The 13,841-nt window shown below is 41.6% G+C and overlaps 1 long non-coding RNA gene across 1 annotated transcript in view; it reads left to right on the forward strand.

The window, feature by feature from the left end:
- Positions 1–13,508, forward strand: part of LOC118149155 (uncharacterized) — a 178,932-nt gene extending 165,424 nt beyond the window's left edge. Inside the window, exon 3 of the long non-coding RNA XR_004736414.3 lies at positions 12,412–13,508. This is a non-coding gene — a long non-coding RNA (uncharacterized LOC118149155). The remainder of the gene's footprint in view (positions 1–12,411) is intronic.
- The last annotated feature ends 333 nt before the right edge of the window (positions 13,509–13,841 follow it).

The following is a 13,841-nucleotide window of genomic DNA, read 5'->3' on the forward strand; positions in this document are numbered from 1 at the left end:
ACCTCTTTATAAAGTCTAGGAAGAATCACATATCCCTTATAAAGTATTTGTTTTTGGTCTGCAGATGATGGAGAAATAATGATAGTTTTTATTTGATGACAGGGAATATGAGGTTAAATTTCTGTTAGGAAGATTAGCTTCACAGACTGGAGTATAGAAAACAGAGAGGCTAGCAACAAGAAGAGAGCTGCAAAGTTTCAGTGAAAGATTTCAAGTTCCTGTCTAGTTCAACCTGGATGTGGATGTAGAGCTAGGGGCATGTAAGGGGCACTTGTGAGATCACATTTCCTCTTGAAGTCCCTTCTCAGGGTCACTGAAACACAGGAATGAATTGACTGTGATGACAGAATGATATAGAAGTAGCATCAGTGAGAGGCTGGAAGTGCACCTATCTAATCCGTGAACCAGAGGACCAGGGGTTTCAGGTCTAAGGAGGGGTGCAGGAATAGGTCACAATTAGCTTCCTTGCTTCCTGAGCTTTTCTGGGTCTGCAGTGTTTATCATTTGCACAGAGGCTTCTGAGTTAATGTGAGACTTGTGAAAGAGAGCCTCAGCACCCACTCAGTAGACCATGGGGTTCCTCTCTCTGGTTCGTGGTAAGCTGTTTCTTCTCTGCACATTCACTGAGATGCTGGCAGATTCCTGATCTTGTTACCAGGGGCTGCTACTGCAGTTGCGGAGGCTGATATAACCCCTGCTCAGATGGATCAGGGACTTGCAGCTTAAGCCAATTAGAATGTTTATCAGGCAAAACTCAGTACCAGTGGGTAACAGAGGAGAAGCCTCTCATTCACTCATATCCCATGGTCTATGCAGGGCTTGGGGTGTATCTTTCTAAGTAGTCTTTTATTTTAGAATTCAAGTTCTGGAAATTGTCTTTCTCCACCTGATTGAATTACTAAGGGACTCCTTCAACTCTAATCTAAGATGGAAATTTATCTTGATAGCAGGGAATCTAGGTGGACATTGCAGATAGCAGCATGGCCCTCCTGCTCCTGTGGCATAGCATCAGGAGGGGGCACTCTGCTTGCTTTCTAAGTTCTCCTCTCTGATAGATCAGTCCTGCCAGCATAAAAACATGCTATAATATCTCACATATCAGAAACAACAACAGCAGCAACAACAAAGACCTCTTAGACCCCTGGTACTGTCCAATTACTGCTCCATTTCTCCCTTCCCCTGTATAGGAAAGCAACTCCAAAGAGCTGCCCAAACTGTTTCTACTTCCTCGTCCCGCATTCTCTCCTTAGCCCACGCCCATCATGTTTTCATCTCTACTGTTGTGTGGGAATTGTCCTTATCAGACATTTGTGATTTCAGTCTGGGCAAATGCAATGTTAAGTTCTCAATCCCCATTACTTAGTTTCTGACAGCACTTGACGTATCTGAGCATTCTTTTTTGAAACTTTTTTCACTTAGACTTCAGGTCAACATGCGTTTCTAGTCATCTGTCTATGTAACTAGTTGTTTCTTGATCTCCTTGGCTGTATCTCCCTTCTTTAATTAGCCACTAAATGGTGGAGTGTCCCAGGTTTCAATCTTTGGACCTCTTTTCCCTCTCTTATCTGCTCACTCTCTGGATGAGCTCATCTAGGTTCATGGCTTTAAACCCCATGAATTTGCCAAGGACTCAAAAATGTACTCTTGCAGTCCTGAGCATCATATTTATATAGCTCCCTCCAAGATGCCTCTGTGTGGATATCTACCTGGCTACTTGTGACATTGTTTGTCAGCTACTTTATAATACTATGACATAGAAAGTGTGCTCCAAAAGTGTTTATTAGTTACTTTAAGCTACAGAGAGTTGCTTTAATCAGGAGTTTGCACTACAGCTGGCTTCGTTGCAGAAAGGCCATCCTCCAGAGGCAGCTACTACAAGCACTTCAGCTATCTTTAACTCTGATCAGCACCAGACATTTTGCTAATTAGCATGCTGAAGTCAAAACCGGGTTTTCATTTGTGAAATTAGTGGCTTGTTAATCAGCATAATGGATGTTAGAAATGGGCTTTTATAGGTCGAATTAGAGGTAATCAAGAAATGGGAATTGGTTAAAATGTCGTAGGGACATTTTCTACCCATACAAAAATAAAATGTAAGAAGCTAGCAAGGCCTATAGGCTATACCTTTAGAAACAGTACCTGAAGCTTAATTCTTTTTTTTTTATTTATACAATTTCAAAATGGAGGGTTTTTTTTTGCTTTGAGAAAGATGCTAAACATTTTTTAATGAGTAAAACTGGCAAATGTAAATGTTATATTCAGCCAGATGTTGACTTTAACTATGAATTTAAATATTATTTATTTATTTTTATTTAACTTTAAGCTCTGGGATACATGTGCATAATGTGTAGGTTTGTTACATAGGTATACATGTGCTATGGTGTTCTGCTGCACCCATCAACCCCTCATCTAAGTTTTAAGCCCCACATGCATTAGGTATTTGTTCTAATGTTTTCCCTCCTTTTACCCCCCACACCCCGACAGGCCCTGGTGTGTGATGTTTTCCTCCCTGTGTTCATGTGTTCTCACTGTTTAACTCCCATTTATGAATGAGAACGTGTGGTGTTTGGTTTTCTGTTCCTGTGTTAGTTTGCTGAGGATGGTGGTTTCCAGCCTTATCCATGTCCCTGCAAAGGACATGAACTCATTCTTTATGGCTGCATAGTATTCCATGGTGTATATGTGCCACATCTTCTTTATCCAGTCTATCCTTGATGGGCATTTGGGTTGGTTCCAAGTCTTGCTATTGTGAAGAGTGCTGCAATAAATAATACGTGTGCATGTGTCTTTATAGTAGAATGATTTATAATCCTTTGGGTATGTACCCAGTAATGGGGTTGCTGGGTCAAATGGTATTTCTGTTTCTAGATCCTTTCTAGACAGTGTGGTGAAGAATCACCACACTGTCTTCCACAATGGTTGAACTAATTTACATTCTCACCAATAGTGTAAAAGCTTAATTCTTAAACAGTCCATTTCCAGCCATTAGGGCAAAGGATTTCTTGTTATCTGACCTTGCCTTGGAGTATTGCCTTCTGCTGAGTAAACTCATTTGATGTAGTTGATGGAACACATGGAAGGACAGTGAGTTGGGATTGCATCAGGCTTGTGGAACAGCCATATAAATTGCTCTGTACCTACTTGTTAATGACATTATGTCTGCATATGTGGTAAAATCAGATCTGAGACTTGCTTTCATTATAACTTGGTAATGAGGTTGTAGGGCAGTAACTGATTCACCAATTTCAACTTTTTACATGGCTATAGTTGTCTACCACAATCAACCTAAGAACCACTGTGCATCATCAAAGTGGCTTGTGTCACTTTTCAATATACTTCAAGCATAATGTGACCAAAACAGAACTCTCTATTCACCACTACCCCCAACATACTCCCCTTCAGGCTTCCTCTTCATAACAGACAGCACCCTTTTTCTCAGGCCTAAATGTAAAACCTAGACTAAAACTTGCCTCAGGTCTTCCACTTGTGCATTTTTCTCCATGTCCACAGGTCATCTCGCATCTCTGCTACGATGGCCTCCTACCTGGGCTTACTATTTCTAGTGGCCTTTAGTCAATTCCTACACAGCTGGCAGAGAGTCTGTCAAAAGTCAATAAGATTAGGCTGTCCTTCTGCTGTAACCCCTACAAAGTTTCCTGTCATGTTCATAATACAATTCTAGCATCTTGCCATACTTTCTAAAACCCCTTGTGATCGAGCCCAGCCCACCTCTGCAACCTCGGCCTTTCCTGCTCTTGTTTCGCTTTATTCTGGTAATCTTCGGTCTTCTCTCTACTCTTTAGGCTTCTCAAGCTCATTTCTGCCTTAGGACCTTTCTATCTACTGAACCTTCATCAGAAATGGCCTTTCCCTGCATCTCTGTTCACATGTACCTCTTCAGAGAGGACTTCCTTACCATCCATTCAGTCTAAAATGGCCTCACTGTTGTCATTCTCTATCCTCTTGCCTGCTTACTTTTCTTCTTATCTTATATCTTATGGATGGATATTCCTTTATATCTTTATTTGCTAAATATGTTGTAGTTTTTTTCCCTCATGAGAACAAAAGCTCCATGAAGGCAGAGACATTACGCCATTTTAACAGTTCTGTTGTCGATGAGGACAGCAGCATTGGGCACATAGCAAATAAATATCCCTTAAATAGAGGTGGACTGAATGAATGTTTCCAGTATTCCAGCATATTTCTGTTTCTGTTATGCTACAAATTTCAAACACACCGCAATTAGGACGCCAACGGGGGAGTGAGCTATTTGTGAGCTGTGCCCCTGTTCACCGATTCATTCTTGGAACTTATTCTTCTTGCATCCCTTCTATCACGAGACCCTGCAGTAAGTGCTGAGGATGCAACTGTGAGCAAGCCAGACAAATTATCTGCCCTCATGGAATTCACAGTCCAGTGGGAGTCACAAATAGCAAACAAGTAATTATACACTGTAATGAGAGTTATAAAGAAAATAACAGAAGACCAAGATAGAGAATGGCAGGGGACCTCATTTTATAGACGGTGGTACAGACAGCATCTCTCAAGAGATAGTCTTATGCTGAGAACTGAAGGAGGAGAATGAGCAGGGTGTGTGATAGGGTGAATGGCAAGTGCAAAGGCCCTGAGGTAGCAAAGGTGGCTGACTCCTAGGACTGAAAGAACTTACATGGCTACAGAGCTGTGAGTGAAGGTGGGATCTATGTCCAGGGACGGGGCAGCCAGGGCTCACCCAAGGTGGGTTTCATATATATATATTATAATCCACGTTATATATATATTCAGTTGTAAAACAATTATATATTATGATATATAATATATATAACCCATATTTATAGATATTCAATTGTAAAACAACTGAAATATCTTGGGTTATAGTAAAATTCTTTTATTTCAAAAATTGCTGTGTAAGCTAGGTGGAAAATGAATCAGGTGTCAGGCCAGAGTGAAAGCAGGGAGGCTAATGAGAAGGCAGTTGGGAAGCTTGAGCTAGAAATGGCAGAGCTTTGGACTGAGGTGATGGCGATTGAAATGGAAAGATACCACCAGATGAGGGCTCTGTTTTGCAGGTAGAAGAAGCAGGAGCTGGGAAAGAATGGAACAGGGGTATCCAGAGCTGGATACATGACAGGCCATCAATAAACACAGGATTATCTTGTATCCTGGGGAAAAGAGGAGAAATAGGAATGTTTCCCAGATTTCTGACTTTCATAACAGGAAGGTGGGGCATCGTTGCTTTCTGAGATGGGAAAGACTGAGAGAGAAATAGCATTAATAGTCATACTCACTTCTGATTTGAATATTTTAATCGTGAGATGGCTTCCGCACAGCACATTAAGTAAATATTTGAATATTCCACCCCAGGGAGAGGAGAGTTCTGGGCTAGATCTAGCAATTTAGGATCTTTTCGAAGACAGAGGGTGTTTAGAGCTGTGGGAATAGATAGCATCATCCAGGAAAGACTGGAGAAGTGAAGACGTTCCAGAATGAGGCCCTGGGGAAATCTAAGGGTCCTGGTCAGTAAGAGCAGAGGCTTAAAAGGAAATTAGAAGAGTGAGATAAGAAGAAATCCAGGATAGTGTGGTATCCTGTAGACAAAACAAGAAAATGTTTCTCATAGGAAGTTTGTCAGTTAAGCTGACTGCTGGTGAAACACTCAGAGAGATGAGGAGGGAAGAGTGTAGATTGCATTTGGCAACACAGAGGTTGTTAACTTTGACAACAGCAGTTTCCGTTGAGTAATGGCAACGGAAGTCAGGCGTTAGTTGAAGAGTAAATTGGAGATGCAGAGAGTAGAGGAAGATTGCATAGAAAAGCCTTTTAGGAAGCCTGACTGAGAAGAGGAGCCGAAAAATATTGCAATAACTAGAGGAGCATGTAGGATCAAGGGAGAGCTCACCACTTTTTTATAGGAGATTATAGAACTTCTTTGATACTAATGGGACTGTTTCAGGAGAGGGAGAGATTGTGTGGAAAAGAGGGGGGAGGTTGCCTTTAAAATTCAACAGAGAATGAGATCCAAAGTAGAAGCAAAAAACAAAACAAAACAAAACTGGCTTTTGGTCAGGGAAGGGGTTATTTTATGGAACTCAGGATGTGAAGAGTGGTTGCTTATTTTACTGCTGAGGCCAAAAGCTGAGAATAATAGATGGGAGTATTCTTGCTTTCTGAAGTGACACAGTGCACCATTTAGGCAAGACCTAGAGTGAGACATTTTGCCCCCGTTAGCCCATCATCAGCTAACTCCAGTTTTGTTCAATTAGCCCATAAGCTAACTTCAGGCAATATAAGACATAAGAAATGCAAGAGTTCATGAGAGAGCTGGTAGTGAGTGAGAGGCTTGGGAGATGATCAGTTTGCTGTTCCTCCTGACATGAGAGAGCAGGGGGGCTTTCCTCCCTCTCCAAGCCAATCAGGAGGGCTTGATCGATATCCCTGAAGTCTGGAGCACTCAGAAACCATCGCATCCCTGATTACACCTGAAAATGTCTATGTATGAAAGGCTGTGTGGGGTCATCAGTGGCAGCAGAGCAAACATTCACTGGCAATGGCCTGCATGTCCAAAACCACCAGGACCAAAGGTTTTGTATTGTTTTCCTGTGGGCCATAAACCTGACAAAAGGTAGGGAGTCTTGAGATTTCTTGAAAGGCGTCTTCCCAATAGGATGTTCTAGAGAGATGAGGTACCACCAGAGTGAGAGTCTGTATTGATGGGCTGGAACCCAGGGGATGTCGGTAGAACCATAAGAGACCACTGGAGAGGACACTTCCCATATAAGGGAGCTGCTGATGGGAAGTTCCCAGTAAGGAGATGTGTGAGGGACCCACAGAGCAACCCATCAGGGAAAGAGCTACATTTGGGTGCCTGGCACACAGAGGGCCCAATGCCATGATACCAACACACCAGCAAAGAAAATGGGGGCCTTTTCTCTGAACACTCTTCTTGGGAGAGCAGCCCAAGAAGGTGCCAGGAACAGGATTTAGACAGTGGGAAAGAGATAGAGAAGAGGGAGAAATGCAGAGGTAGACAAAAAGTAAAGAAACCAATTTCATCCTCCTTCCTCATTGCAGGCTCTGGGACCTGAGTAAAAGTCCAGCAACTATGTGGAGCAAAGCTATGGGGGCAGGTAAATTGGATGGGAGGTTGAAGTTTTGACATCAGACTGGATTTTACTTTCTAGACACTTTAAAAACCATATTTTAAAATTAAGAACAGAGAGCCATCCTGGGGTGGGGAAGAACAATTCCACAGAGGGAGTGTAAATGGGCGAAAAAGATCAAGTTGCTTTCTGCCTGCCCGTCACTGATTCCAGCTTGTTCAATAAACTGGTTATGATTTAAATTTGTTTCTATCTTAAAACGTTGTGATGTTTACATTGTTGCAGTCCCAATGAAACTTAGGTATGACAATTTATGAGCACTGCTGTGATTCCTGTCTATCATACTGTAGATGACGTTTACAGATTTAAAAGCATCCGCATGCCTAGCAGGTAGCAGAAATAAATAAGGCAAGTGAGGGGTAATAGAGAAGACTGAGGACTAGAGAATGCTTGGCCTTTAATATTTTAGCAACCCTCTTTGGCTCAAACGACACAAATATGCAAACTACAAATGACTTTTGTGTTAGATGTATAAAAGTATCTTCCCTTACCCAGGCCTTTGTAAGCCTACACTGCATTGAGTGTGGCTGTGGGAGGGGACGGGGAACAAGGCAGTGTGACATGCCTCTGCCTCACACACACATAGTATGATGATGCCGCTTACTAGCAAAGTGTAGAAATATTTTGAGATTTCCCAAATCTATAATTTATGATTCTTGTCAGCATTCTAGTTACACACAGGAAAGCATCAACCTGTCATCTGAACATTGACAGGAGAGCAGATGAGGAGAGAAACAGACGGGGTGCTCCACAAAAACTCCTCTGCTCATCACAGGCCAGATCCTGGTAATGAACACCAATGCCAACCATTGCTTTACCAGGGAAGCCACTTTTTAAATGGCTACAATTTAATTCATTCAGTTTTTACTGAGTGCCTAGGATGTGTGAGAAAATAGTAGGAGGTCAGCTTTGGCCAGAAGAAACTGTACGTTCTTGTATACAATCTTGTCATTTAGAATTATGCCTGAGTAGCAATGCACTAGCCTGAAGGAAAATATCCTGTCAGCAAGTAAGAGCTCTCTCAACCTGAAACAAAACATATGAGGGAAATACAGAAACAGAATTTCGGAATGTGAAGACTCATATACTAGAGAAAAGGAAAAGTAATTGTATTTCATTAAATGTTTTCTTTCTAAATTATTCCCTAAAAAAGAAACTGAGATTCATTTCTTTACGTTGTATTTGAAAACGCCCCAGAATCTTACACCGGAAGGGTCCGCAAGGGCTATCCAGACCACATTCTCACGTGGGGCAGTTGCCCTATATGGTAGGACCTTCTTCCAGATAGTTCATCCCGTGTAAGCTTGTTCACTCATGATGATCAGAACCAGGTTCCGGTTCTGTGAGCTGTCCCAAACCAGATGCAACTAGCTGATGTAATCTAGAAAGATCTATGGTGCTGAACACACGTTAAGGGTCTTGTCATAGAAGATGCTTGAATCTGCATCTGACAGTTGGTCTATAATCATAAAAAACCATGGTTGTAAGGATGCATAAAAGGACAAGGGCAGCAGAGGTAGCAGTAGACAAGGAGCTAACTAAATCTTGGAAGTGGTAGTCTGCTCAGGCCAGGGCGGGACATTGGCAGACAACCAGAGTGGTTCTGGTTGAGAGCTCTGACTGCAAGAATCAGTAAAATCCCTGAAGACCTGAGAATGAGGCAAGGACTCAGAATTAGGGAAAGGAGTCTAAGAACACAGTAACGTCTGGAATGAGAGTGTCTAGAAGACAAGCCTTGAGCAACTGATAAAGCTCTCTCTGTCCCTTCTTCAGTCAGTGCTGGCCTGGGTGGCATTTGCATGCTAGTGGGGTTAGTTGTTTTTATCATGTAGAAGTGGAGAGATGTGAAACATAAGGTGCCCTGTTCCCTTGGCAGGGGGCTGTGAGATTCCATCTATGATAGGATACATCTAAAGTTTTCAGGATTTTCCTTAAATTGAATGGCTTCCTCTTTAAATATTTTCTTCTTTTGATTTTCATTACGACACCTTCTCCTGGTTTTTATCCTATATTATTGGCCTTCTTTTTTACTGGCTCTGCTTCTTCTAACTGGTCTCTAAATATTAAACATTTCTAAGGCTCAGTTTTGAGGTTTCTTTTCTATTTCCTTCCATTCCTACTCACATGGCTCATGTCACATCTATGTGTTGATGATTTCCGATTTTTGTTGCTCCATCCAAGACGTCCTCCCTGAGCTCCAGACTCACGCATTGAACTGCTTATATGTTATATCCACAAGTGAGTCAAATTGGAATTTCAACATAATATATCCAGAACATACTGTTAACCCTCTCTGCTGTCCACACCTGCTCCTCCCACTCTTTCCCCATCTTATTAAATGGCAGCACCATCTAATGGAACATTTAAGCGAAACACCTAAGAGTCATCCTTCATTCCCTCTTTTCCTCATGGCCCTCCTCAACATCCAGTTCTTCAGCAAATCCTGTTATTTATATATATAAAATGTTTCTGGAACCAATCCATTTCTTTCTACCACATTACCAACCTAGTCCAATCCACCGTCCTCTGACCTCTTGAATACTGCTCTGTGTAAACTCCCACATACTCGGTTCTTGGCCAGAGTGATCTTTTAAAAGTATGAGTTAGATAATTTGCTGCCTGAACAAGTCCTGCCCATGCAAAATGTACGTAGTAGTCTCCAAAAATCAAAATCCAAAAAGCCTTCTCTGAGCTTCCTCTGCCTATCTATCCAACTTCATCTTGGTATTACGTTCCCATTCACCTTCCCTCAGTCACATCCTGCTCTCTTGCTGCAATAGCTTAGCCTCAATCCTGAGTGAAGGCCTTTTAACTTGATTTTTACCTGGCCCAGAAAGCTCTTCCTAAAACTGGGTGGCTCCTGTCATTCTGATCTCAAAAAATCTCCTCCTGGGACTTCCCCAGCACCCAGCCTCTATAGAGAGCTCGGCCCCAACCCTCACACTCCCCCTTTGGTCTCACTCCCTTTCTTCATACTATAGCCCTTTCTCCACAGCACTTGTCAGTGTATAAAGTCATCTATCTTGTTGATTATCTGTCTCCTCATCAATAGAATATGAACTCCAGGAGAATAGGGACCTTATCTATCTTGTTCCTCGTTAGACCCCTGTACTTAGAAAGGATGCTACTAAATCTGAGTGTTTAATGATTGATTATTTACTAAGTAAAAGTGAACTCTACCTGCATATAACTTCCACTCATTGATCAGCTGGAGGTATGTTCAATAAGTCTCTTATTTCTTCTAGGTGACAGTCCTTTCAATATTTGAAGGAAGCCTTTATTATGTATAAAAATATATCTCTGCGTATGAGTGTGATGTCTTTCTCTTGGCTAAATATCTGCAAGTATTTAAATTAATCCTCATGTGAAAGAATTTCCAGATACTTCACTATCCAGGTCACCTGCCCCTGGATAAACTCCAAAAGAAGACTCTCCAAAGTTAGTTCCAGTGTTGTCTAAAAATAAACTGAAAGACACCAAATACAGGTAGTGGAAAAATCGCTTTCAGGCTGAGATTAACTGCCAACTGCTGTTCTGGTCTGAACTGTTTTTCTTTAATGCAGAATTTAAGGCATAGAAAATAATAAAATATTTTCTTTTCTCTTTTAGAGCAAATAGTTCCCTCCCATGGCCCCCAGGCAATCAATCTTAGACATGTATTATTTACTTTCTTGCTTACTACTTCCCAGGCTCTAAGAGAGGTGGACCAGAAGAAGATAGGGCCTCTGCTGGTATTTCCAGCCCTTGCCTCTCCTCTGAAGCTCACATGTGAACATCCTATTTCCTAGTCACTTCCTGCCCAGTTGCTTCATAAGCACCTCAAATTCAACACCTATCCCAAGTTAGACCTTCCTCTCCCTCCCCTAACCTTCTCTTCTCTGTTCTTTCCAATGCCTGTAAATGATACCATCCAGTCACCCAAGCCCCAAACCTCAGAGCCCATGTAGACCCCTTCTTTCTCGATATTCACATCCAGTCGGTTTCCAGCTCTGCCCGTTTTACCCTTTCCTTCACCTCTGTTTTCACAGCGCTGACTCAGGCCTTTATAACCTCTTAGTTGTAGCCTCCTGAACTGGACTCCTGTTTTCTCACCCCTGCCTTGCCTCACTGAAGTCTTTTCTGTATTGCAGTCATGGAGACTTGCAGTGTACCTTCGTTACAATGAAGCCCAAACACCTGCAGTGCAGCCTAAAGTCTCCTTTTGCCTGACCTACCACCCTCTAGTAACCTTTCTTGATTTGCACTTAATTCTAAGAAAACCAAGTCAAGAATTCTCCCTAACACCACGTACACTTAGCTTCTATGCCTTTTCTTTTCCCCTCTACCTGGGCTTCCCTTCTCAACTTTTTCACCTTTCTAATACCCTCAAGGACTAGAGGAACAGCTGCTTCTCCAGGGAGCCTTTCTGACCCAGTACTTGGTCTATAAACCCCTTTTCTCTGCAAAGACAGGGCCCAGCATGATTTCTTATCTAACGCACCCAACAGGATCTATTGAAACTATTTGTTTTTGATCTCACAAGGCTGCAAGCTCCTTAAAGGAAAAAAAAAAAAAATCTCTTATTTATCTTTGTACCTCCCCTCTAAGACCTAGGTAAGTGGGGAACACGTAATAGGTATTTCATAAATATTAACTGATCTGAAAGATTGTTTAAGAGGCTGAAACTTAAATCTAGACAATGAACTCTTACGTCTAAAATAACATCAGAATGTCCCTACGTCACAAAATAAGACTGTCTGTAATTCTTCATCATTCATAGTTCCTGATATTTCACATCTTATGTCCAGAAACACTTCTAATAAAATTTCTCATGCTCCAGCAGCAGAATTCAGAGGACTTAGGGTGGTTGGTGCTGCGATTATATGCTATCTCTCATCTTTTTATCTGCGGCTAAACCTATTTTAAATAGTATGGACGGCAAGATATGTGTCCAAGGCCAGGCTGATGAAATTTCCTGTGATTTAAAAGCAGTGCATAGTTTTAAACAATGGAGACTCCATTGTGCTACTGTTATTTATGTCCATCCCTTAGTCCCTACTACAATGCTTCCATCTGGAAGGCAAGGCTTGGGGCCTATTTAGCCTTGAAACTATTAGACTGTCCATTGCAATGTCCCAAACAGAGGATGACCTCCATAAATGTGTATTGAATTGAGTTGAGGGTGCCAAGTAGAAAGGAGCTTCTTTGAGACACCAATTTGTTTGTGATAGTCATGAAAAAATATGTAGCAACCATTTCTTTCTCTTTACAGTGAACCTGCTTGTCAAATGCCTCTTTAAAAAGCGAGGGAAGATAATTGCAAGTGAGCTGGAAGTGCTGCCAAGATATGACCTCCAGGAAGGCCCAGAAGACAAGTAATATTGTGTGGACTGCTACAGTACAATGTCTAACTGATGCAGAATGAAGAATCAATTTGAAATTAAGATGAGTAAAGGCATCCAGCACTTATAGTTATAGCAAAAAACATTGTCACCAGGCCCTGGGAGAGATGAGGACACCTCTCTTCCCTTCTCAGGCTCCCTACCCCTGTCAAACTCTAGCTCTTAAAGGCTGTCATCCTCCAAGGGTATTCCCTATGTACAGCATAGCATCTCTGTTACCCTTTGAATTCAACAATACTAATCTCCTCCAACATTCATTCATTCCTTTAGTCAAAAGTCAGCTGTCAAATGCAAGGCACAAGTACAAATTTAAGGAATTTATGGTCAGTATTCGGCATGTCATTTCATGGATTGTCTACAGGCACATAAAACATACATTGAGGATACTGATCTAAGATGCATGACACACAAGTAAATTGGGAAAAACATGACTCTGAGTTCAAAAGTTCTTATTTTTTCACAGTCCTCAGAGTATCCTATAGGACCCTTGAAAAAATAAATTTGCAGAGTGTGAATGTTCATTTACTCTCACCTTCAGAAAAGGGATTTTCCACATTTATAAAAGAAAACTTGTGACTATTTTAGATAATAGAGCACAGTAAGAATTCTCAAACTAGTATAACCCTATTTCTGTATACCACAAAGATATCTCATAGGCATGTTCCTCTGGAGGACTTGCGAATTATGCTTTTCTTCCTCCTTGTCTCAGTAATCTTGCTGTAGTATAATCAAAACAGAGCCTGATGTGAAACCAGAGCCTTGAGTTTTCATCCTTTGTTACTTAAAAGCTGATATAAGAAAAATTACTTAACTTGTCTTAACCTCAGTTTTTTTTCTATAAAATGTATCTCACAAGGTAGTTATGAGGATTGAAGGAAATGAAAAAATGCTTATTTGGTTTTGAATCCTGGTTTGGTCTAGTTATCAATAAGACTCATTAAAATGAAATGTTCAGGTATCCTCAGCATTTCGTTGTTGTTGCCAATTACTGATGATTAAACTAAAACGTGAAGTAAAATATCTGTGGCATTTCTGCAAAACTGTGAGCCCATCATAAATCATCGAAAGCTCTGCTTTCACACAGGTGAATCAGTGTGCTTCTCAGACCAAAAAGTAGCAGCAGCAGCAGCACCTAACACCTAGAAAGCAGACACTCTGTGCCAGGTGCCAAGCCGTGCATCTTATATTCATCCTCTCCTGTCCTCCTCAGCACAACCTCAAGAAGCTTGAACTCCTCCACACAGAACCATGGCCTCCAGTGGAGGCTGCACATATGGCCCAGGCAGACCACAGGTAGCCT

This window comes from Callithrix jacchus, chromosome 18 (assembly GCF_049354715.1).
Source record: "Callithrix jacchus isolate 240 chromosome 18, calJac240_pri, whole genome shotgun sequence".
Classification (NCBI taxonomy): domain Eukaryota; kingdom Metazoa; phylum Chordata; class Mammalia; order Primates; family Cebidae; genus Callithrix; species Callithrix jacchus.